The 27,193-nt window shown below is 36.6% G+C and overlaps 1 pseudogene; it reads left to right on the top strand.

The window, feature by feature from the left end:
• The window catches only part of LOC133049981 (eukaryotic translation initiation factor 3 subunit E-like), a 35,064-nt pseudogene extending 8,173 nt beyond the window's left edge, over positions 1-26,891 (top strand).
• Positions 26,892-27,193: the final 302 nt, after the last annotated feature.

The raw sequence follows: 27,193 nt of genomic DNA, 5'->3' as shown, positions 1-27,193 counted from the left end.
AGATCAAAATTTATTTAAGTCCTATGATCAGTTGTAAATATAAGAAAAGCAATTACTGCTTTGACATCAGATTTTTTACTTTTTCTTAGAAATACTTCAGTCATTTAAACAGTCCACATTGTTGAACACCAAAAACATGAAATACTTCTAACTTTTAAAGATTTCCCCTCCCCACCCCCCCCATGCCCCAGCCTTTCTGGAATATCTTCATGAAGTCACCGAGAGTAGAACATTAATTTAGGAAAAAGAAATTCTCAGATGTAATTTGACTCATCTTTTTCTTTTCTTTCTAGGAACCCCTCAGAACACGGAAAATTAAAAGGAAAATTATGTTGTAAAATATAGCAACAAAATAGTATTCCCTATTATGTACAACACATGTATGCACACACACACACACACACACACACACACATACACACACGTACTTCTGTCCAAATGGTTATCATATATTGCACATGGGAAATTATGAATAGGAGTGTCATTTGCCAAAAAAAGGTTATGGTTAGATATTCCCACAGGCTCTAAAGTGTTGAGTTTAGTATAAACAAAGTTCATAGACCTGAAACCTTGAATACTACGTAGTGCAATTTTGGATATGTTGGTTGTATTATGACTGATCTTAAGGCCACTGAAACTTTACATATAGTTTCTTCCTAATTCAGGACTTCCCTGGTGACTCAGATGATAAAGAATCACTGGTTCAGTCCCTTGTCAGGGAGATCCCCAGGAGAAAGGAATGGCTTCTCACTCCGGTATTCTTGCCTGGAGAATTCTACCGACAGAAGAGCCTGGCAGACTTCAGTTCATGGGGTTGCAAAGAGTCAGACATGACTGAGTGACTGACACTTTCACTTTTTTTACTTTTTCTTCTAAATCTAATATAGAGAGGAAGAAAGTGTTGCAGATAAGGACCAGACAAGCTGAATAACCGGACTTCAAACCCTGATTCTACCATTTGTTGGCTTTGTGACCTTTCCTGGATCAGAATCCTCGTCTGTATTTGGGAATGACTCTTTTATTCACCTTCAAAATGGGTTTTCCTTATAGGGGTATCATGAAGGTTAAATGAGTTAATATACAAATAAGCATTTAGAGTAACACCTCAGTAAGAGTTAACTCTTATTTTTTAATGCTCATAGATCCATGACTATAAAAATTACCTTTGGCTTCTAGACAATAAAATTGGTAAATCTAAATGAACACTCAGTGCTATGAATTTGTCTTATGAATTGATCAAGGCTCTGACTGCTTCCTATAAAAATCATTTGTTATCAAATCATCTCTCAATAGACTTATCTAATGCTAAAGCCCAGAAAAAAAAGAACAAATTTGAAAAAAAACAGAAAGTTTACTTAGGCTTTCAAATATTCCCAAATATCTAGACCCAGATATTCCTGTAACTGTGAAACTAAGCCAGGCAGATATTATTTTCATCTCCAGGTGATTATATGACATTAAATGCTACAAATGTAAAGGCTTGGATATGATTTTTTTAATCATGCTTTTCAAGAAAGTAATTTAAGTAGTTATTAATTAGTTGGGGGACTAATTTAAGTCTGGGAATGTCAGAAGAGAAGTTGGCCAGCAGACTTACCCAATTCACAGAGAACAGACTGTGATTATGTTCTCACAACTTCCTAGTCAAGGTCAAATTAAGAGACGTCTTTTAAAGAGTAAATGAGAATGTTCCATGAGACTAGAACAAGGAGAAAAGAAAGCTGTTCCCTCTTTAATTTGTTTCAGCTGGCACGTGTTTTGGGTCAGTTTCTGAATAATTTTTGTATGTTTAATGAACAAAAATGCAAGTGGAATTATTGTTTTCCAACTCATGAAGGCATGTGTCTTCCAGGTTATTTACCTTAAAAATTAGCTATGAGAAGTTAGATCTCAAAAGATCCAATGAAATTAATATAGGTTTTTGTCACACCTAGTGTCATAGGGATTTCAAATGCAAAAAATAAAAATAAAAGGAAAGGTCTTAGTGTTTTGCTTCTGGAATAGTGCACTTAGCTATCTTCAAAATTTCCTGAATATAAAGAAATAGGAATCCTCATTCAATCTCACGTGATTTCATGAAAACTATAGATCTTTCTATCCAAACAGGCTGGACTTTAGACAACAAAGAGCACTGTTATAGTGGAGCCAATAATGTTCAAGAATTTTCGGTTCAGTTCAGTCGCTCAGTCGTGTCTGACTCTTTGCGAACCCATGAACCGCGCAGGCCAGGCCTCCCTGTCCATCAACCAACTCATGGAGTTTACCCAGACTTGTGTCCATTGAGTCGGTGATGTCATCCAACCATCTCATCCTCTATCGTCCGCTTCTCCTCCTGCCCTCAATCTTTCCCAGCATTAGGGTCTTTTCAGATGAGTCAGCTCTTCGCATCAGGTGGCCTAAGTATTGGAGTTTCAGCTTCAACATCAGTCCTTCCAATGAACACTCAGGACTGATCTCCCTTAGGATGTACTGGTTGGATCTCCTTGCAGTCCAAGGGACTCTCAAGAGTCTTCTCCAACACCACAGTTCAAAAGCGTCAATTCTTTGGCACTCAGCTTTCTTTATAGTCCAACTCTCACAACCATACATGACTACTGGAAAAACCATAACCTTGACGAGAGGGAACTTTGCTGACAAAGCAGTGTCTCTGCTTTTCAATATGCTGGTTAGGTTGGTTGTAACTTTCCTTCCAAGGAGTAAGCATCTTTTAATTTCATGGCTGCAGTCACCATCTGCAGTGATTTTGGAGCCCAGAAAAATATAGTCAGACACTGTTTTCACAGTTTCCCCATCTATTTGCCATGAAGTGAGGGGACTGGATGCCATGATCTTAGTTTCCTCAATATTGAGTTTTAAGCCAACTTTTTCACTCTCCTCTTTCACTTTCATCAAGAGCCTCTTTAGTTCTTCACTTTTTGCCATGAGGGTCGTGTCATCTGCATATCTGAGGTTATTGATATTTCTCCTGGCAATCTTGATTCCAGCTTGTGCTTCATGCAATCCAGTGTATCACATGATGTACTCTGCGTATAAGTTAAATAAGCAGGGTGACAATATACAGCCTTGACATACTGCTTTTCCTATTTGAAACCAGTCTGTTGTTCCATGTCCAGGTCTAACTGTTGCTTCCTGATCTGCATATAGGTTTCTCAAGGATCAGGTCAAGTGGTCTGATATTCCCATCATGTTCAGAATTTTCCACAGTTTATTGTGATCCACACAGTCAAAGGCTTTGGCATAGTCAATAAAGCAGAAATAGATGTTTTTCTGGAACTCTCTTGCTTTTTCTATGACCCAGTGGATGTTTCCCATTTGATCTCTGGTTTCTCTGCCTTTTCTAAAACCAGCTTGAACATCTGGAAGTTTGTTGTTCATGTATTGCTGAAGCCTGGCTTGGAGCATTTTGAGCATTACTTTACTAGCGTGTGAGATGAGTGCAATTGTGCGGTAGTTTGAGCATTCTTTGGCATTGCCTTTATTTGGGACTGGAATGAAAACTGACCTTTTCCATTCCTGTGGCCACTGCTGAATTTTCCAAATTTGCTGGCATATTGAGTGCAGCACTTTGACAGCATCATCTTTTAGGATTTGAAATAGCTCAACTGGAATTTCATCACCTCCACTAGTTTTCTTTGTAGTGATGCTTCCTAAGGCCCACTTGACTTCACATTCCAGGATGTCTGGCTCTAGGTGAGTGATCACACCATCGTGATTATCTGGGTTGTGAAGATCTTTTTTGTACAGAATTACATGTTGTTATTTAAGATATCTGTTGATAGCTTAACTAAGGTATTCCATGGTATTGTTTCCTCTTCATTTATTTTGTTTGGTTAAGTGGCCTGTGGTGGGGTGAGGGGAAATTAAAGTGAAAGTCTCTCAGTTGGTGTCTGACTCTGTGACTCCATGCTCTATACAGTCCATGGAAGTCTCTAGGCCAGAATACTGGAGTGGGTAGGCTTTCCCTTCTCCAGGGGATCTTTCTGATCCAGGAATCGAACCAGGGTCACCTGCATTGCAGGCAGAATCTTTACCAGCTGAGCTATCAGGGAAGCCTGCATATATGTACATATATATAAATTTTCTCTATAGATTATTATATGATAATGAGTACAGTTCCCTGTGCTATGTGGTAGGTCACTGTTTATCTATTCCTATATATAGTAGTATTTATAGGATAATCACAATCTCCCTATTTACTCTTGTTCCTACTCCCTACTTTCCATTTTGTGTTTGTATGCTAGTCACTCAATCACATCTGACTCTTGGTGACCCCATGCACTATAGCTTGCCAGGCTCCTCTGTCCATGGGTTTTTCTAGGCAAGAATACTGGAGTGGATTGCCATTCCCTTCTCCAGGGGATCTTTCTGACGCAGAGATCGAACCCAGGTTTCCTACATTGCCAGCAGATTCTTTACCATCTGAGCCACAAGGAAACCCTTTCTTTCCCCATTAGTAACCATAAGTTCGTTTTCTATGCCTGTTGGTCTATTTATGTTTTGCATATAAATTCATTTGTATTTTTTTTTTTTTAGATTTCACATATAAATGATATTTTGCAATATTTGTTTTTCTCTGATTTACTTCACTTTATATGATAATCTTTAGGTTGATCCATGTTATTGGCATTATGGCACTAGTGGTAAAGAATTCACCTCCAATGCAGGAGACATAAGAGATAATGGATTTGATTCCAAGGTTGGGAAAATTCCCTGGAGGTGGGCATGGCAACCCATTCCAATATTCTAGCCTGGAGAATCCCGTGGACAGATGAGCCTGGCAGGCTAGAGTTGGATGTGACTGAAGTGAGTTAGTATGCATGCCATAGTCCAGTGTATATATGTACCACATCTTCCTTATTCATTCTGCTGTCAATGGACATTTAGGTTGCTTCCTTGTCTTGGCTATTGTACATAGTGTTGCAATATCAGATGATCCTGCAATCCCACTCCTGAACATATATCTGAAGAAATCCATGTAACTTCTTGAGAGTGTAATATATTTCCCCCAAGATCTATGAGTAATAACCTTCTCTAGTTCAATTTTCTTGAGGTCTGCAGTTGAACCTAACTCAGTACTTTTTGCTCCACTTACTAAATGTTAATTTAACAAAGTTATAACAATATCTTAGTGAAAGTTTGGTGATTTAAATATCATAGATAAAGCACTTTTACATAGAAAAATTATTAAAAATATTAACTCGCAGCTACATTAGATCCCAATTATTAAAAGTCCTTAACAGATCCCCAAATTAAGGATTTCCATTGCTATAGCACATATTCTCTGCCTGAATTCTCAATCCACAACATCATAAGATGTAATAAATTAAAAATTGGTTCTAAATATCCCCCACTGCTCCATTTGTAAACATATTTTCTGTATAGGTGAAGTTAATAAAAGCATTCTGTGAAACTCAGCTACACATATATCTAAGGGATCTGACTTGGTTTCCTGTGATAAATAGAACAGAATTCCTCCATTTATATCTTATGATTTTGGGGGCAGCTTTGGCTTCTCCTCCATTTCAGAATAATAAAAATATTAAATAATTCTCTAAGAAAAACCCCACCAGAATCAAACATGGTATCCTGGTTAAATGTCAACTCTTCAGAGAGGTCTTCCCTGACCAACCTGTTTATATATGATTTATTGATCTCCTCACTCTACTTAATTTTTCTTGGTACATTTATCACTACTGACATTACAAAGGGCTTCCCTTGTAGCTCAGTTGGTAAAAAATCTGTTTGCAATGCAGAAATCCACTTGCAGTGCAGGAGACCTGGGTTCAATTCCTGGGTCTGGAAGATACCCTGGAGAAGGAAATGGCAACCCACTCCAGTATTCTTGCCTGGAAAATCCCATGGACAGAGGAGCCTGGCAGGCTATAGCCCATGGGGTCACAAGAGTTGGACATGACTTAGCATTACAAATTTCCACCTTCCCGTTGCATATCACCTCCATGAGTGTACTGTATTTGTTCTGTTGCATAGAACAGAGATTGGCACATAGTGCCTAGATAAATATTCCCTGAAGAATTAAAGCTTTTTATTGAGATATTTATAGAAACTTTGTTTTTACAAATAAAACTATGAATCACCCCATACTTTAAAAGAGAAATGTATTCTGAATTTCAATAAATAATTAATAATATGCATTTATTAATGTTTTGATTTTAGGGATAGTTATTGCAAGTGTTTACTTGATATTTGTTTGCATAATCAAAAGCCAATTAAAAGTCAACTTACTTTCAAATGTTGTATTAAGTCTGAGCTCTCTCTGGAGTTAATAATCAGCTAAATTTTGCTTTGTCTTCCTTTGATTTATGTTTAATTTACATGACAGTAAATTATATATGAAATACTAGTCCCCTTATTTCATGTAGTCATGTGTATAATTCATGATCTGGAGGGTGTCAAGTCATTTATTTTAGCACATGTGAGTTTATAATGCATTGAAAGCCTTTGATGATAAAATTAATTGTCCTGTTTGACAAAGGGTGGAAAAAATGTAGAAAGCCTTTAAGTAAAAATGAAATTGACTTAAAAATGGCCAAACATACAGCGGCTCCCCGTTTGGTTTAAATGAACATGCCATTATCAATCTATTCAGAAAATCTCAGTGTGGTACCATTTCCCTATTAAAGCTTTATGCAGAGGGAGTGGAGCTATTTTGTATGCTTATTCTTTGTTCTTCTACCACTTTCTCTTTCCCATGTTTACATGACAAGAGGGAAGTTAAGAAAATAAAAGAAGAAGCCAACTGAGCAAGGCCACATAGAAGATTTGAAGCTTCAGAAGTGGGAGCAAGGAGCACAAATCCTTCAGGCATGTTGCTTGCATGGCTAACAATACATTTCTCTTTAGAATTCAGTTAAACTGCATGAGGAGCTACATCATTATTTTCCTGAATTAATTTCTCTTTCCCATGCAACAATGACTGTTCTTCTTATCAACCACTCTCATAATGGGGAGTAAACAGCTAACCACCTCAGCAACATATATTATTAAGATTCTTCCTTTTTCAGGCCAGCTGTCCCTACAATTACATTTTACAAATACAATTCTACACAGCTCGTCTCAGTTGAACACAATAATGTAATTTTACTGAATGACTCTGCAGAAGGCCTAATTATTTCTTGAAGCAGGGCTCCTGATGTTATTTTGCATTTAATTCGTGACCACATGCTGAAGGTTATTATCTGTGTAGCAGCCAATTCAAATGTTTCCTGAAGTATTTCATATACTTTTTAACCAGTGACTTTAAAAACAATTGTGTTACAGGAAATGATGGCTCCTTCCAGAGCCCCAGAGTGGATTCTTGTCTAACACTCAGAAATGAATTGTTCTAAGAGACACACGTGCTGACAAGGCCAGAGACTTTGTTGGGAAGGCATACTAAGGGCAGAAAGCAGCAGGGTAAAGTAACCCGGGAGAACTGCTATGCCACATGGTTCACAGTTTGGGGCTTTATGGTAACTGGATTAGTTTCAGAGTTGTCTCTGGCCAATCATTCTGACTCAGGGTCCTTCCTGTTGGTGCCTACATTGCTCAGCCAAGATGGATTCCAACAAGAAGGATTCTGGGAGGCTGGTAGGATATATGGACTGGAGTCTCCTCTCTCCTTTTGATCTTTCTCAAATTCTTCCAGTTGGTGGTAGCTTACTGGCTCTGCATTCTGTACCAGGATGTCCTGTTTAAGATAACTCAGGCAAGTGGTTACTATGGTGCCTGGCCAAGGTGGGTGGTTTCAGTTAGTGGTTTCTATAACAATTGTACTTTGTACTTTATATTTGAGTCCTAGTGGACTCAAATATAACAGTTAAATTATAAAGCTTATATGTGCATGCATTCCAAGTCCCTTTAATTGTGTCCAACTCTGCCACCCTATGGACACTAGCCTGCCAAGATCTTCTGTCCGTGGATTCTCCAGGTACGAATCTAGAGTGGGTTGCCATGCCCTCCTCAGGGGATCTTCTCAACCCAGGGATCAAACCTGATTCTCTTATGTCTCCTGCATTGACAGGTGGATTGTTTATTCCTGAGTCACCTGGGAAGCCCAAGAAGCTTATATACATTGAATTAAATTCATTCATTATTTAGAAATATGTACTAATCCTACTGTTATTGCAAATACTCCTTTGTCATCCAATTATTCATGTATTTTATTTTAATATAAAAAAATAAGCTCATAAATCTGTTTCAGTGACTGGGAAGGATGTTATTCATTCATAGAATCTTTTCAGAAAGCATCGATTAAAAATGATCTCTTCTTGAAATACCTAGGGCCTGCTTAGATTTCCTTATGACATTCATCATTTATACTGTCTTAAATTGTGGTATTCTTTCCCCAAAGACATGTATTTATATGCATATCCTCACCTTCCATTTAAAAGTATATTGATATTAACAAGTACCACAATAAAAAGTGATAGTTAATATGAAGCAAGTGCTTACATTGTACTAGTACATTACCTTTTTGTGTGTTATCTCCCTAAATCTTCACAATGGTCCTGGGTAAAAATCCTATTGAGCAGATAAGAATTTCAAAATTTGGAAAGATTTAGTAGCTTGCAAAGAATTCAGTTCAGTCGCTCAGTCGTGTCCGACTCTTTGCAACCCCATGAACCGCAGCACACCAGGCCTCCCTGTCCATCACCAATCCTGGAGTTTACTCAAACCCGTGTCCATCGAGTCAGTGATGCCATCCAACCATCTCATCCTCTGTCGTCCCCTTCTCCTCCTGCCCCCAACCCCTCCCAGCATCAGGGTCTTTTCCAGTGAGTCAACTCTTCGCATGAAGTGGCCAGAGTACTGGAGTTTCAGCTTCAGCATCAGTCCTTCCAGTGAACACCCAGGACTGATCTCCTTTAGGATGGACTGGTTGGATTTGCCTGTAGTAAATGGAGAACACAGGATTCTAGTCAAGAGATCTGCTATCACAAATCTAGCTTATAACATTCTGACATATATTTAGATTAACTTTTCATTACAGAGACATTAAAAGTGTGTGTGTGTGTTTGTCTAATTATCAAGATGAGTAGATTTCTTTGGAAGGAATATAAGGTTAACATTAAAATTTCCCATATGTATATAAGTGAGTGAAGTCGCTCAGTCGTGTCTCTTTGCGACCCCATGGACTATAGGCTACCATGCTCCTCCATCCATGGGATTTTCCAGGCAAGAGTACTGGAGTGGGTTGCCATTTCCTTCTCCAGAGGATCTTCCTGACACAGGGATCGAACCCGGATCTCTCACATTGTGGGCAGACACTTTACCGTCTGAGCCACCAGGGAAGCCAAAAGCAACAAGCCAGACAGCAGATGAAAACTATGGCAATGCCATTAACAAAGTACTAATATTCTAAATTCTAAAGTAGAGGATATAATAAAATGTGTCTTTGCTATGAGTCTTTACCTGGGGAAATTAAATGTAGTGCTTTATTTCCCACAGATGACAATAAAATTGATTCATTCTCTGATAAAGTACATAGTTATGTTTGAGAGGGAAAAGTACCCTGCTGAAGACTGAAGATGAAAATAATATTTAGAACTAGAATAAAAGAAAAAAATGAACTTAAAAATAATAATGCAGTAGTAAGCTTAAAATATAGAAAAAAATTTATTTCTGCTTTGTAGAAAGAAAAACAAAAACAGTCTGTTCCACTTTTCCAATAGTTCTGGAAGCCCAGCAAAGCATCCCCACCATTTAGACTTATTTTAGGTTACAGAGGTAACATTTATTGAAGTGACATTAAAGTATATCTGCAAATCTCACAAGTTCTACTATGGAAGCTTGTCTATAAGAATAATTAGCTATTAGTGAACCCTGCCTGCAAGAATATATTTATATTACCTAGGAAGCTTTTAATTCACACTGAAATTGCATTGTGACAAAGCATAATTCCAAACCAAGAAGACAGAAAAATATCTATGTTAATGAAGTTCACAGAGAAAGTGTTCTTCTGTTCCATAGAAATATCACGAGTCATTTTCTTAGTTTACAAATGATGACAGTCCAATAGTTGTGACTTTGATAATAATTCATATAGATAAGTCATTAATTTTTAAAAAATATAAATAAGAAAATTAGGAAACATTATTATTTAATTAGTAGTTGCTGTGCTAGAATATTAATTGAACTAAGTAAGTAATACTCTTGTAATGAAAATTGTAATAACATTATAAAAATAAATCTTAAGGTCTATTCTACAAAATGAGAGTCAGAAAGACAGGATATGGGATTTCAATAAACATGCTAAGACTGCAAATGCTATTCATGATATGATTAATATAGTTATTTTTATGCTTTATATCCAGGTGGATGAAATGATTTGTACAATTGATGAAGTCATAAAAACATAAATATTTAAGATGTGTTTTATCAAAAGGATATTATTCCATTAAACATTAGATGCTGCATGTATAGGAAGAGGCTTTCTATGAATAAAATGAAAACTGTCCCTTAGTACATTCAAAGTCTCAGTACATTCAAAGAATATTCCTTAAGTATTTTTAATTATTAGTGGGAGACAAATCAAATTCACATATAAAATGTTTTAGCAACCAGAAGCAATATATAATTTTGAATTAAGGCACAGAGTGATTTGAGATGTAAGAGACTGATGATATCTTGTCTATTCTACAGTAATAAAGAAATCATAAAATGATCTTTTGTTTGTATGGATTTACAGTGAATGGATTTTTTCAGATTATATTTTGCCAGATATTAATTGAGCATTAATTTGAATTAAAATATTGCATTTTGCAAAAGAAATGTTGCTTTATATCAGTTCTCAACCATGAGTCTGCTGTAACAATTGTGTTATATATTAAAAACTTGAGTCAATCAAGTAATTGGTATAATACACTTAGAATAAAAGAACATATTTTAGTAACTAGTAGTTACTATGTTAAATTAAAGGGGAAATATTGATGATAGCTCAGTAGGTAAAGAATCCAGCTACAATCCAGAAGACCATGGTTCAATTCCTGGATTGGGAAGATCCCCTGGAGAAGGGATAGGCTACCCACTCCAGTATTCTTGGGCTTCCTTTGTGGCTCAGCTGGTAAAGAATCCGCCTGCAATGGGTGAGACCTGGGTTCCGTCCCTGGATTGGGAAGATCCCCTGGAGAAGGGAAAGGCTACCTACTCCAGTATTTTGACCTGGAGAATTCCATGGGCTGTATAGTCCATGGGGCTATAAAGAGGTGGACACTACTGAATGACTTTCACTTCACTTCACTTCATTCAGCCTAGCAACTGAACACTGAGAATATAACTTTATATAAATAGCTCATGAAAAATTCTTCAAAAAAGTGCATTTTGATCACATCATAAATGAAACCTCAATGCATTTCTCAAAGAAGAAACTGTATAGTTCCCATTGTTTAATTTAAGTCATCAAAATTAGATGTTAAAAGAACACCTCAATAAGTTGAAAATAAATACAGAAAAGGAACAAGGCTGGATATCTCTGTAGAGTACTGTATAAAATAGGAAGCAAATTATGATGACTGATTATTTAGCAGCTAACATCCTTGTAAAATGTATATGTCCAAAACTTTAGATACATGCACCTCAATGTTTGTTGCAGCCCTGTTTACAATAGTCATGACATGGAAGCAATCTAAAAGTCCATCAGCAAAGGAATGGATTAAGAAGATGTAAACAATGGAAACTTACTCAACCATGAAAAGGAACAAAATTTTGCCATTTGCTGAGACACGGATGGACCTAGAGACTGTCATACAGAGTGAAGTAAGTCAGAGAAAGAAAAGCAAATATCATGTGTGTGTGTGTTAAGTTGCTTCAGTTGCGTCTGACTCTGCAACCCTGTGGATTGTTGCCTGCCTGGCTCCTCCGTCTGTGGGATTCTCCAGGCAAGAATACTGGAGTGAGTTGCCATTTCCTCCTCCAGGGGATCCTCCCGACCCAGGGATCAAACCCACGTCTCTTATGTCTCCTGCATTGGCAGGCAAGTTCTTTACCACTAGTGCCACCTGGGAAGCCAAATATCATATAACATTACTTACATGTAGAATCTAGAAAAGTGGTATAGATGAATTTATCTGCAAAGCAGGAATTGAGATACAGATGTAGAGAACAAAGGTATGGACACCAAGGTGGCGGGTGGGAAGGAAGGTGTGGGATGGATTGGGAGATTGGGATTGGCATATATGCAAGACTATATATAAAATAGATAATAAATGAGAACTGACTGTATAACACAGGAAAATCTACTCAATACTTCGAAGTGACTGGAATGGGAAATAATCCAAAGAAGAGGGGATACATGTATACTTTGGCTAATTCACTTTGCTATACAGCAGAAACTAACAACATTGTAAAGCAACTATACTGCAAAAAAAAAAAAAAAGAAAAGAAAACTCAAGCATGATTTTGAATATTTTTAATATTTAAAAATAGAGAATAAAAAGTTAAATAACATTCACATAAATAAGCTACACATTCATGTGTGTGGGCTCAGTCATTTCAGTCATGTCTGACTCTTTGCAACTCTATGATCTATAGCCCACCAGGCTCTTCAATCCATGGCATTCTCCAGGCAAGAATACTGGAGTGGGTTGTCATGATCTCCTTCAGGGAATCTTCCTGACCTGGGGTTTGAACCCGAGTCTCCTACTTTATAGGTGGATTCTTTACCATTGAACCACTGGGGAAGCCCCAATAAGCCATACAAGGAACAGCAAAATATACCAAAAAGAGATAGGAGAGAGATTCAACACAACTGAGGGAAAAAAATTATCCAAAAAGAGTAGAATTAATACGTTTTTAAAATTTTTTTTTTACAGACATGGAATATATAAAAACTCCCAATCTAATATGAATTTATATTAATTATAAAATATTGATTTATAGGATATAATCTTTCAAATATTCTCAGCTCTGCTCCTAGCCAACAGCCAGCAACAACAGCCAAGTAGATGTTGCCACTTTGGAAATGATTTTTCCAGTTAACTTTCTTCATACGATGCTTATTGAAACAGAGAAAACTGTTCCCAGCAAGCACTACCTAAATTGTAGAAGTGTGAGTAAAAAAATAGCTGCTGAATTGAAGCCACTGAATTTTGAGGAATCAATTATTTTACAGCAACAGATCTTCACTAAAATAATTTATTCCTCTGGTTGTCGTTGATCAGTTGCTCAGTTGCATCTGACTCTGTGCAACCCCACAGACTGCACCACACCAGATTTCTCTGTCCTTCACCATCTCCTGGAGCTTGCTCAAACTCATGTCCATTGAGTCGGTGATGCCACCCAACCATCTCATCCTCTGTCATCACTTACTCCTGCTGCCTTCAATCTTTCCCAGCATCAGGGTCTTTCCAAGGAGTCAGCTCTTCACATCAGGTGGCCAAAGTATTGGACTTTCAGTTTCAGCATCAGTCCTTCCAATGAATATTCAGGGTTGATTTCCTTTAGGATGGACTGGTTTGATCTCCTTGCAGTCTCTCAAGAATCTCCTCCAACATCACAGTTCAAAAGCATCAATTCTTCGGCGCTCAACTTTCTTTATGGTCTAACTCTTACATTCATACATGACCACTGGAAAAATCATAGCTTTGACTAGGTGGACCTTTGTCAACAAAGAAATGTTTCCGCTTTTTAAAATGCTGTCTAGGTTTGTCATAGCTTTTCTTCCAAGGAGAAAGCATCCCTTTACAATTTACTTTTTGCTTTTAGATACCTTTTTTCTTTCAACTGGTTCTCAACTTTTATACAATCATCGAAATGCTATACATAATATATGAAGATATTTTTAAAATTCCAGCAATAGGGGCATATTTAAAATTATTGTTCATATATTTGTTTATGGATGGTGCGGTCATTCAAGATGGCTGTTGTCTTGCTCTCTGTACATTCTCTGCTCAACCAGTCCGTACTTCACCTACACCCTACTCACATGACTATCCAATCCACTTAGTCATTGGATTTAATCAGTAACTGCCTATGTGTTGCCCCCTGCCATTGCTGTTGATTTCCCTGGTAAGTGATGAGCCAACCTAACATCAACCCCCTCTATAATGGTGGCCTCCTTCTCCTTTGAGTAGAGGAGTGGGGAGATTGCCATTAAGTGGTGTTCTGCCTACTAGCCATCTGCCATACATGGTGGGGTGTTGCTCTAGGACCTTTTGCTTCAGGCAGATGGGATTCCCTATCCAATAAACCATTCATGTCTCTCTTGCTATCTCCTATCTCAAGATTGGGCAGTTAAGAAGACTTACAGGTCTGTGTGGGTGTGGCCCAACAATTCACAAATATCAGCATGCTTAAAAAGATATTTCATAACACGGAAAATAGGCATATGACTTAATGTCTGTCATTGGTCAACTCACTTGCCAGATAGACCTTTCAGAGTAATTTTTTTTTTCATAGTGTCTTTAATTTTTGTTTGCTTTTAAGTCATCTTCATTGGCGAAGCTGTTTTATCAGTTTGTAAATAGATGTAACCTTGTAGAATTACATTTTTGTTTTTTGGGAGTGATTGCCTTTATAATTTTTAATTTATCAATGGTTATCAAAATGAGAATCAATTAAGCTTTCTTACAACTTTTGCCATTTCTTCACTAAACCCACTGGAGCCAGAATTGGGCCATTTTTGCCTATGTGGCCAATTTGGATGATGGAAAAATGAGATTAAAATTGTCAGAAATTCCTGGGAAATGAGAATAACTCATGCAGGTTTACTGAAGACAGGGCTGACAAGGCAGAGTTTGGGGCTCCTTTGCCCTGTCTTAATCATGGCTGTCTTCTATTTGTCCACATCCCTAAAATAGACTAATAAATTCAATTAATAGTTTGATTTTTAAAAACAGGGGATAAAAACAGGACTTTTTTTTTTTTTGAGGGTGTGTGTGTGGGATCTTATTTCCCTGACCAGGAATTGAACCTATGCACCCTGCATTGCCAGCATGAAGACTTAATTACTAGTCTACCAGGGAAGTCTCTGAAAGGGAAAGTCGCTCAGTCATGTCCAACTCTTTGCTACTCCATGGACTATACAGTCCATGGAATTCTCCAGGCCACAATACTGGAGTTGTCGGCAGCCTTTCCCTTCTCCGTGGGCTCTTCCCAACCCAGGGATCAAACTCAGGTCTCCCGCGTTGCAGGCAGATTCTTTACAAGCTGAGCCACAAGGGAAGCCCAGGGAAGTCCCTAGACCATTTTTTTTTCCTCCTTACTGGACTATAAAAGTTCCACTGATTTTCAAAACCACATTCATTTCAATAAATAAATGTTGTCATCTCAATTGACTCATTTGGTTGGAAGTGGTTTTGCATGCCAATCTGGCCTGATCTAAATGAATGCTCATAAAAGTACAGATTTTGAAATTTTCTTTTCATGCCATTAAGCCTTCTTCTTCCCCTTTGATATCATGCACTGAGTTCAGTGAAAAACATGACTTTTCATAATAAAAGCATTTTTGAAAAAGGAGGTGCAAATGCTTTTTTACTTCCTTAGTATATTTTTTTAATTTTTAGTTTTTTGCTAATATTTCCTCTTCAGAGACCCTTTTAAACGAAGAAATTTCTGTTATATCACTTTACCAGCAAGTTGCTTCAAATTTCCAAAACCTATGGCAATTTGTGATTTTGATAATATATGACTTTACATTTTGCAACCATGACATAAAAATTACCTAAACATTGAGAAAGTGTCCCTCTGACTACTTAGGATAAATATTTTAGTAAATAGTATTTTCATTTAAATTTTATCATCTATGACTTGTTTAGTTATTATTAACATTAATTTATTATTATTGATATTAGTTACTATTATTTTGATTGATGTGAGAAGGTAATGTTGTCCATTGTGATCCCTGTGTGGATCCATTGCTTTCTAAACGAATCGTTTATCAGAGAAAAATAAACATAAACCTCTTCTATATTTATATTCAAAAATAATTTTTAGGGGAAGGGTGTAGTATAGTTTATATTTATGAATTTGATATTTTTAAATTATAACTGAATCCAAATATTATTTGAAGAAATAAACACACCATTTTCTTAATTTTAAATAGTTTATATTTTTATATTCAATTTGAATCATGAGAAATTTTACATATCAAAATGAGAAATATGTTAATCCTTAATACAATTAAAATATTAAAATGTGACTCTAAAAATTATGGTTGAATTTCATTTCTTAGGTTCAACACTGAATTTGAGGTTGTTTAAAATTAGATTCTTCAAAGCCAAATTTTCTATGAGAAGGTATTTTTGGAAAAGTACAAAGGAATTTTAATAACAGTGACATGAATTAATATTTTTTTGTAGAATATACATTTCAATATTTGTAATAACATTGATTATTGAAATTAAAGTATCAAAGCATTTCCTAATATTCTATTCTTTCTATCAACCATCACTGTTAAAATATTTTAAAGACAATCTTTCTTTCATTCTTTAGAGTATTCTTCAGAAACAAAACAAATAGGTCAATTTTTGAAAATGTATTGGAAATGTATGTATAGTGAATCTAGCTTTGCATTTTACATTTTGTTGCATTATGTAGTTTTTAATTAGGTGTATTTTATAAAATAATAATACTTCTTGATTGTAATGATGAAATATGATCATCCAAGCAAATGCAATAACATTTGAAATTTATCAATTTGAGTTCTCAAAGTAAACTAGTAAAAAGCCTTCCAAGTAAAAAATTATCTAAAGAACATACAGGACCTCAATTCTCTTAATTTTCCCTCAATTGAATGTAAAGAGTGGTCAATTGAAATGCTGATTATAAATGATTTTCAGGGTACACAAGTAGATTCAGTCAGCTATTTAAAGTCCATAAGTACTTTTCCAATATGAAGCTGCCATGGGTACAAATTGTCCCCTGAAACCAAGGCAATTAATTTCCACTTTGATAGATTAATATGTTTGAGGGGGGCACCTTACTAGTACTAAATGATTCCTATTTCTAGAAATTCACTCTAAATTTATACCTAATATCGAAAGTTTATCACACATGCCCTCATCATCATCTTCTCCTATTTATACTTATTGAGCAGTATGTATAGAATATTATATTATAGACCTTTGTTATCTGTGGCATTAATGTTTCTTAGATTAAAGCCAATTTCACGAGTATGAATTAATACTTGAATTTTGTATGCTTATTATAAAAGTTACCTTGCAGTCAAAAGACACAGAAAGCTTCCAGGTAGATATTTGAACTGTTATGTATTTAGAGAAAAAAAAACAAAAGAGACTTTCTAACAGTATATGAAAATGCTTTCTAGTTCTACTGTACACAATTTTTTGGGGGACTAAAATTCTATTTAGTGAGTTTAATTAAAATGAAATTGGGAAAGTAATTTATGTGGGTTGCAGCTCAAGGCACATTGATTCATATGGTTTAAATGACTGTCTTTAAAACTGTAAAAAAATTGTAAGGCTTCTCAGACTTTGCACATAATATAAATTTGTGTTAACTATGTAGAAATTGGGTTTCCTTGGTGCCTTAGCTGACAAGGAATCCACTTGCAATGCCGAAGACCTGGGTTTGATCCCTGGGTTGGGATGATCCACTGGAGAAGGGAACTACTACCCACTCCAGTATTCTGGCCTGGAGAATTCCGTGGACTTTATAGTCCATGGGATTGCCAAGAGTCAGACATGACTGAGCGAATTTCACTCACTTCACTCGCATGTAGAAATTAAAAAATATATATATATTTTTGACGCAAAATTCAAACTTCTAAAAAAAATAACTTGGTACTTCCATATGTCCTTTGTAAATCTGAAAATTTTACCAAATCACATAGATAGTGAGCCAGATGCTAAGCAAAAGTAATATAGCTATAACTTAAAAGAAGAGCGTGAGGAATGTACCCCTTGCTCTTATTAGAAGGCATATGTACTCAAAGGCAGGAAAATTATGAACAGCTGTTAGCCACCATGCCTAAATTGGTTGTGAATATCTGAAATAGTTGTCCACAGTAAAAGGAAATTCATGGTTATTTTACACCTTTAGAAAAGCTTTAGTTCCAGCCTATCAAAGCTCATTCTTTCCTGGAGGAAGCTCAGAATTACACAGTTTCCACATCTGTGGAGCATGTTGCTACTTCTCAATCACTAACTGCCCTAAGAAGGGCACAACAGGATCACTGTGTCTGGGCATTTTCTCAAAGCCATGTTTGTTTTCAGCAGAACAGGAGCAAGGAGGCCAGGAGAAACAACAGCAGATGCCCGGGCACAGGATGAGGCACTTTCCAGCCTACGTAAAACTGTTAGTGGAAACAGGAACAGGAAACTCTTTTTGTTTTCACTTTTTAAACTAGCTTGACCGATTGGAAAAGAAAGTTCTCTGCATTTACCCTATCATAAGGAACTGAGTGTTTTTTTATAATTATAGTTTCTTAGATATTTATTAGAGGGGAATACTATTCAGTGAGTAGCATGAAACACTGTTTTTATCATAAAATACCAACATCAGTCAAGCTTTACCAGAAAGAACCTTGTCTAGGTGACATTTTTACAAGCCTATTTATCTTTTCCTCTTTTGAATGTTTTTGATCTCAAAATGTTAGGCAATAATAAATGATACTTAGATGTTACAATATTCCTGAGAATATCTGTCTGTGTATAAAATGTGAAAGTTATTATATAAGAAAAATGACTACAAGGCACTTTATTATTTTTTATTGAAGCATTAGCAAAGTATTTGTACAGCAATGTAATTCAGTTATACATATATATATACATCCTTTTTCACATTATTTTCCATTACTGTATATCACAGGATATTGAATATAGTTCCCTGTGCTATATAGTAGGACCTTGTTTATCCATTCTATAAGTAATAGTTTGTATCTGCTAATCCCCAAATCCCAATCCATACCCTACCCCTTGGCAGCCACAGTCTGTTTAAAAGGCATTTTTAAATTAACTAAAAAAATTGTCATATATTCTAAGTTTGGTGTGCGTGCCTGCTAAGTCGCTTCAGTCATGTCTGACTCTGTGCAACCCTATGGACTGTAGCCCATCAGGCTCCTCTGTCCATGGGATTCTTCAGGCAAGAATACTGGAGTGGGTTGCTATGCCCACCTCCAGGGGCATCTTCCTGACCCAGGGGGTTGAACCTGTGTCTCGTAAGTCTCCTGCACTGGCAGGCAGGTTCTTCAACACTAGCAGGTTCTTTACCACCTGGGAAGCCCTCTAAGCTTGGGGATTTAAAAAAAAAAATTACAACAAGTTTTCATCCATTTATGAAAAGAAAAATCTAATGAAAAGGACAGTTGTAAAATCCATCTTAAGGTACAGACAAACATCAACTATTATCCAAAACAAACTTTTCAGAAGCAATCATCTTTTACTTCAGTAGTCACTGAAACTTTCTCTAGAAGACCAAATTCTTCCTTGATTAGTTGGATTTCATGAAGTGGAATGAGCAGGAAGAAAGTAATGGTATATTTGCTATTTTTGACATAACTATCACCAGTTCCACACACTACTGGATCCGGATATGTTGCCATTTGGATGGACATGACTAACTCAAACTTTATAAGACTAATTGAATTTTGGTGGAAGAAAATGATCTTTGTAAACTAACCACACAGTTGACCAAAAAGGTTTCCTAGCTATCAAAAACTATTCTCCAAATATGTTTTATGAGATATGCCCAGCATCAACTCATTTGTCTTTCATGAGTTTTTGAGGGCATTGGATAAATCAAACTTAGGAATATTACAGAGAGGAAAATATAAAGAAATTTACAATGAAGCAAAAAGATAACAATGACCTAAATTTATGGTTTAAGGCAAGAGATCACAATTCTTATTTAATAAATCACTGGCAAATCGCCATTTATCTAATAGGAGTAATTCATCTTTTTTTAGGATCCTCTCTATAGGATAGTCCCACCAGCAGAGGGGCAGGAATACCTTTTGATGGTGATTTGATGACATTAAAGAAAACCTAAAAATAGTTTTATCAAAATTAGAATCTGCCCATGTTGAGATCACCAGTTCCACTGTTATTATTTCTCTGAGAACTTGGGGGCAAAAAACTGATGGATGGCAAAAAGATTAACTTCGAAAACAGGATGTAAAGATCAGTTGTTTTTTGCTTTGGTGGGCTTCCTTTTGTACTAATTCAGTTAAGTTATACTTAGGAGTCTGTACCCTCTTGACTTCAGATATTGATCTCCAATCCATATACAATTTTATCCCTTCTCTGACCTCTTCATGTCATTGCTTCTGTTATTTCACTGATTAGTGATTAGGGTTGACCCTTAACATTTTTATATGGCCCAATTTTGATCACTTAGTCTGTAGACCAAACTAGAAAATATGTTTTCTGAAGATAGGAGTGATAGATTTTCTCTAAAATTTATCATTTTAAACTAGTCCAGGATTGAGAATAAAAGTGTGTGTGGCTCATTATTCTCATCTGAATGAGTTTTGACTGTAGTTTGGCCAATAGCTCTGACTTTTGTGTTTCTCACAATTTCTTCCCTGACACCCTGCCCCCTGCCAGTACACACTCTGTTTGTTTTTGTCGTCTCAGATTTGAATCTTCATGTTTTCAGAGTTAGATTTATCAACTCAGCTCTTATGAGTATTCTGTTGATTGGCTTTGTGGAGTGGATCCCTCAGTTCTTGGGGTCTGTGCCTGCCTTTCTTTCTTAGCCCTCTGCCCAATTTCCTGTCTTACAGATGCTTTTCCATTTACTTCCAGCTTATTAACAAAGTATTTGTTAAGATAATCATGGGAATAAGCATTATGAGAAATTCAATAGCCTGTAAATTAAAAAACAAACAAACAAGCAAACAAACAGAATTTGCTCTCCACAGCCTACTTATCATCTGGGGATGGAGAGACAGAAAGCTGTTTTGATTTGAAAGCAGATCTTGTCCTGAAAACAGTTCTGTTGCTGTAATAAAAGTGAAAAGTCACTGAAATTTTGGAGAAAATGTTTAGTCTTTGCATCTTAAGTTATCAAAATCATTTATATGTTAATTATCCTGCTTTAGACATATATTACTTATGCACAGTTTAAACAATATCTGTATTAAATCTGTCATTTGATTAAAATGAAAAGTTTTAAGACATTCACTGAGAGAACTGGGGATGTGTTCCATGGTACCCACTTGTACCATGCATTTATAGGGGTAAGAGGTCAAGCTATTTGACTTCTGGTCACAAATCTAAATCCCCATCCAACATAGGACTGATGAAGTGACCTGTTACATAGACCTGCGATATGGTTCTAAGTTGTGCCTGTCATCCTTCCAAGAAGCAAGCATCTTCTAATTTCATGGCTGCAGTCACCATCCTCAGTGATTTTGGAGCCCAAGAAAATAAAATCTGTCACTGCTTCCACTTTTTCCTCTTCTATTTGCCATGAAGTGATAGAACTGGATGCCATGATCTTGGTTTTTTAATGCTGAGTTTTAAACCAACTTTTTCATTCTCCACTTTCACCCTCATCAAGAGGCCCTGTAGTTCCTTTTCACTTTTTGTCATTAGAGAGGCATCATCTGAGATTGTTTATATTTCTTCCAGCAATCTTGATTTCAGCTTGTGATTCATTCAGCTCAGCATTCCACATTATGTATTATGCATAGACATTCATATTCATTTCCCAAGCATATTCTCTTCAAGCCATCTGTATTAAAGCCAAATCATGGACAAATTGCTGCTGTAGTTCTAGAAGAAGGTCTTGCATAGGATCTTTATTGCTTGGCAAACACCATCCCAAGTAGGATATTAATTGGCTAAATATTCAATCATGTCCAAGGAACCATTAGGAATAAATTTAACCAAGTCACAAATTAAATGCCAGCTGCATTATTTTTAGCTGAAGCATAACTCTTCCTTGAAGATACCTCTGTCTTCATCTTTCACTTTTGAAATCACTTTCTTGCTGTAGGAAGTAGGATTGTGTTTCGTGGCTGTACCGCATGGCTTATGGGATCTTAGTTCCCTAAGTTTCCCAACCAGGGATTGAACCCAGGTTCTTGGCAGTGAGAAAATGGAGCCCTAACCACTGGATCCCCTGGAAATTTCCACCAGGAAAAGTATTTTCTAAAGTAAAATGTTCTCTTCTGCTAATATTCTCAGCATCATGGTCAGTTATCTTTTGCCTTTCCATTGACTTCTCTCTTCCTGATTCCTAGGTCAAGCCTACTCACACACTGAAAAATTTGGCAGGGAGTGAATCACATTTCTTTTCACTCAAATTTCTCACTATTCTGAACTAATATCAATATTTCTATTAACGTGGAATTTCCATAGCCCAGAGGCTATCCTGACTCCTTATTGTGACTGTATATATTTCTATAGCAATTCATTACAATTTAATGGTGAAGTTGAAATCTTTTAGGGAAATCTTTTCATGATCTTCAGGATCTTTGAGTCATTCCTCAGTCTCCTCTATGCCCTGACTGCAGATATTAGCTAAAGTGGTGGCAGAAAGTAAGTGCTGGGTTTTTGCGGGGAGGGGCATAGTAGAAGGGTTAGTGAAGGCTTAATCAGAGCTCAGTTTCAAAAGATCAGTAGTTCACCACAGTGGCCAGATACCTATCTGCTGCTGCTGCTGCTAAGTCGCTTCAGTCATGTCCAACTCTGTGCAACCCCATAGACGGCAGCCCGCCAGGCCCTGCCATCCCTGGGATTCTCTAGGCAAGAACACTGGAGTGGGTTGCCATTGCCTTCTCCAATGTGTGAAAGTGAAGTCGCTCAGTTGTGTCCGACTGTTCGCAATCCCATGGACTGCAGCCTACCAGGCTCCTCCATCCATGGGATTTTCCAGGCAAGAGTACTGGAGTGGGGTGCCATTGCCTTCTCCGAGATACCTTTCTAGGAGGAGCTAAATCCACAAAGACATAAAGGTATTAAATAGAGTGGTGAAGTATGAAACAGGATTGGGTATCAGCTCAGTTCAGTTCAGTTCAGTCACTCAGCCATGTCCGACTCTTTGCAGCCTCGTGGACTGCAGCACACCAGGTTTCCCTGTCCATTACCAACTCCTGGAGCTTGCTCAAACTCATGGCCATTGAGTCAGTGATGCCATCCAACCATCTAGCATCATCTTTTAGGACTTGAAATAGCTGAGCTGGAATTCCATCACCTCCACTAGCTTTGTTTGTACTGATGCTTCCTAAGGCCAACTTGACTTTGGACTCCAGGATGTCTGGCTCTAGGTGAGAGACCACACCATCTGGGTCATTAAGATCTTTTTTGTATGGTTCTTCTGTGTATTCTTGCACCTCTTAATATCTTCTGCTTCTGTTAGGTCCATACCATACCTGTCCTTTATTGTGCCCATCTTTGTATGAAATATTCCCTTGGGATCTCTAATTTTCTTGAAGAGATCTCTCTAGTCTTTCCCACTCTATTGTTTTCCTCTATTTCTTTGCATTGATCACTTAGGAAGGCTTTCTTATCTCTCCTTGCTATTTTTTGAAACTGCATTCAGATGGGTATATCTTTTCTTTTCTCCTTTGCCTTTAGCTTCTCTTCTTTTCTCAGCTGTTTGTAAGGCCTCCTCAGACAACCATTTTGCCTTTTTCATTTCTTTTTCTTGGGGATGGTTTTGATCACCGCCTCCTGTACAATGTCATGAACCTCTGTCCATTGTTCTTCAGGCACTCTGTCTATCAGATCTTATCCCTTGAATCTGTTTGTCACTTCCACTGTATAATTGTAAGGGATTTGATTTAGGTCAAACCTAAATGGTCTAGTGGTTTTCCCTACTTTTTCAATAAGACTGAAGTTTGCAATAAGGAGAGTATTTTTTCCTCGGAACCCAGTAGGATATACTGGTCTTCTATACCAAATAATGCATGTTTGCTTCTTCCCATCCCTGGCAGCAGGGCAGGGTGAAAGAGTGATGGGGCCTCCGTCAGCGCCCTGCTGTCCCGGTCGCCACCTCCACTATGGTGGCTGCTGTAGCTGCTCCCGCCAGGGCTGGACATAGAGAAAAAGATACTTCATCACTGTCTCAGATGTGACATTTATAAAGAATCAATTTATAACCTCCTTATACTTCTTCTGAGTCCCTGAACTTGATTTCATCCTGTCCCTTAAAATATCCATGTTTTTTCCCTGCCACTCAGTTAACACAATTGCCAGGCCTCAAGCAGATGTTGGGCAAGAATGAGGTTGTTGCCAGATAATGGGGAACCAACTACATGCAGATTTTTGCTTTATTTTTTAGCCATCAGGAAATCATTGAAGTTATTAGAAATCTATTTTTTTAAGGGGAACTGGGAGCTTGAGTGACTGGGTCGATGGTGCTAACAATAGCTTCAATAACAACATCAAGAACGCAGTTAACTTTAACCCCTAGTGATTCTTATGGTACATTAAACAATTCTCTAAGATAAAGCTATTCTGAAACAATAAACAATAATAAGGTTAAGGGAAAACTGCCTTAGTGAACTTTTACCATTCAAATAGCTGACAAGAGAAAATTTTTTTCAGTTGAAAAGATCTTCTGCAAGAAAATTGAGACTTCTTCAGCTGATGTTATAACATATATACCTATTTTTTAATGTACTTGAATAATTCCTATTAAGAAATCTGTACCCCCAAAATGAAACTTTCCCCCTAATTCCCGATCAGTTGCTGAAGGATTAGATCTCATCTTTAATATCTGACCTGTTTAACTATGAACCAGTAGGGGCTGACTTGTTCATTGTTTGACAGATGTAAAAATAATGATCCCTGTGTTACCTAAACAAGAAGGATTTATCTTTTTGCTACTATGAAATTTGGTGGAGGATGTTTGCTGGATCATGGATGGTCAGTCTATTATCCAGGCCTCTACAAGTAATCTTTTCTTTGACATATATAAGCGGTTCCCCTGGATTCTGTTCAACCTTAAAGGAACTAGAGACTTTGATTTACTGTTGAAAACATCAGTTGCCTTGTGGGCACCAACAGTTCCATTTTGTTTTTTTCTGGTATCAGTTTTGCAGTTTCTGTAAAACAGGGGCTACCACTGTAATTGGTCTTTGGCTCTCTGCTCACCTGAGAATGTTTTAACACTATCAACTGAAGTCCAGTCATTGGAACAATGAAATAGTGACGATTATATCTCATTAAAGAAAAATACAGAGAAAAGATTTGAATATGTTTCAAACCTTCAATATATTTGATGTATGGGAAACTTTTAATGGCTTGGACTTCATGATGTCTGTAACAAACTTTCAAATACCATGACATGAATAGTGCTTTAACAATCTTTATGAAAAAGACTAAAAAATAAATAAATAAATAAATAAAAAAGACTCATGTCAGTGAGCCAGACTCACTTAGGAAGAAAGAATTTAAATAGTCATATGATCCAGTTGTGCACAAACCTGTATATATATGCCTAAGTCCTGGGAGAATTTGGAAATATTGCAAAGAGCCTGAGAACACTTTTTGCACATGCTCCTCAGGCATTATTCACAGAGGAAATAAAATATCTCTAGTACTTAGGGTTTTCTTTTTTCTTTTTTTTTTACAAATCTATGAAGATGCTTATTTATTATTAATGCATTCACTTAAAAACATCCAGAAATAAATTCAGCAGCTTTCCTCCTATAAACACAATCAGAATTTTATGAAAAAGTTAAAGGAAAACCTAGGAATGTGTGTACATATTTCAACACAAAGCATGATAGAATAATATTAAAATATACAATTGAAATTCTGAAATCTACTGCAGGACAGAAGACTACTAGAGAGAAAATATAGGTTTTTGAATAGGAAAATACTAAAATGGGTCAATTCTCCCTAAATTAATCTATTGGTGCTATGCAATTAATCCTGGTCAAATTCTTACTTTTTTTCTTAATGAAAAAAAATGACTGTAAAGAACATCTGTAGAAATAAACCTAAGGAAACAGGAAAATAATAGAAAAAATAAAAGCACATTTTAATAATAGTATTTGTGCTATAAAGTTTCATAAATTATAAATTAATATGGACATAGATCAATAGTCCACTGATCTAAATGGACTAGATTAGACTCAAGTATGATGGCAATTTAGTATCTTACAAATGTCATTTAAAGTTAGTAAAGATAATTGGATCATTACATAAATGGTAATAAAAATAAATATGGACATTTCTTCACTATTTACACAAATTAAATAATAGATTTAAATGCACAGTCTGAAATCATGTAAGTACCTACAAAATCCTGGGTATATAATCTATAATCTTGGTGTGGAGAAGGCCTCTTAACCACAAATTAAACATGAAATAAGAATATATTTAACATCTACATGCCCCTAACACAAGGTAGAAAGTCTGTAAGCCTATATTTGGAACACATAGTAAAGAATAATATCAAATATATGTTAAACTATTATAAATCAATTTGAAAAATGTGTTGAAAATTCTCTCAATAGTAAGGAAAGGGTAGGATCATTTCCACTGTCCGTTTCTTGAACTATCCTGACATTCCCATGACATGTGATGTATGGCTAAGGGGAGTGTTGGGGTTGGAGCAGCGTCTTATATTAGACTCAAGTGGGCACGGGAGCTCAGCTTCTTTACATATTTTCCCCACTACAGTTAAGAAATAATGAAGTTCTTCAAATTTAATGCCATATTCTTATGATTTCCCCCCCTATTTCTGTGTGTTGAGACACCCTTAAAAGCCCTACTTGCTACGGACTCAAACCCACCTCTGCCGCAAACATGAGAGAATATATTTGTGTGGAAATGCCGAACTACCTCGCTGTCGGGGTTTTACTCTTCTGGGTCATTGTGACCCAGTCTTTTATGGTTCAAGAGCTGGAGAGCCAGTCAGCAATTAGAAACGGACAACATCTCTTGCTGATCAAGCAGAGGCTGAATGTAATTGAAGTACGGAAGCCGCATAAATCTCCTCAGTTAGTCAACTTGTGCTTGCCCACCGAAGTCTGAGGAGGTTGATATGTGCTCTCTGGTCTTTTGACCCAGAACAATAGATATGATTTTTCTGTAGGAGCTGCTTTAAAGAGTACATTTGACCTGAGAAACCTAGAAAAAAAAATTAATTTTTGAAACATCTCAAAATCCTGAGGGCAGCCTGATATAATTATTAGTATTAATATTTGGCCATGGCCTGATTTATTATCTACCTTGTATCATAAAAATGGCATGTATGTTCTTTAATAGAGATTGAATATTATAATTCAATATTATGTCAAAAACAACAAAAGAAAACCTTACCAAACGCTTCTGCC

Source organism: Dama dama, chromosome 31 (genome assembly GCF_033118175.1).
Source record: "Dama dama isolate Ldn47 chromosome 31, ASM3311817v1, whole genome shotgun sequence".
In the NCBI taxonomy this organism is placed as follows: Eukaryota; Metazoa; Chordata; class Mammalia; order Artiodactyla; family Cervidae; genus Dama; species Dama dama.
This window is presented reverse-complemented; position numbering and strand designations above follow the sequence as displayed.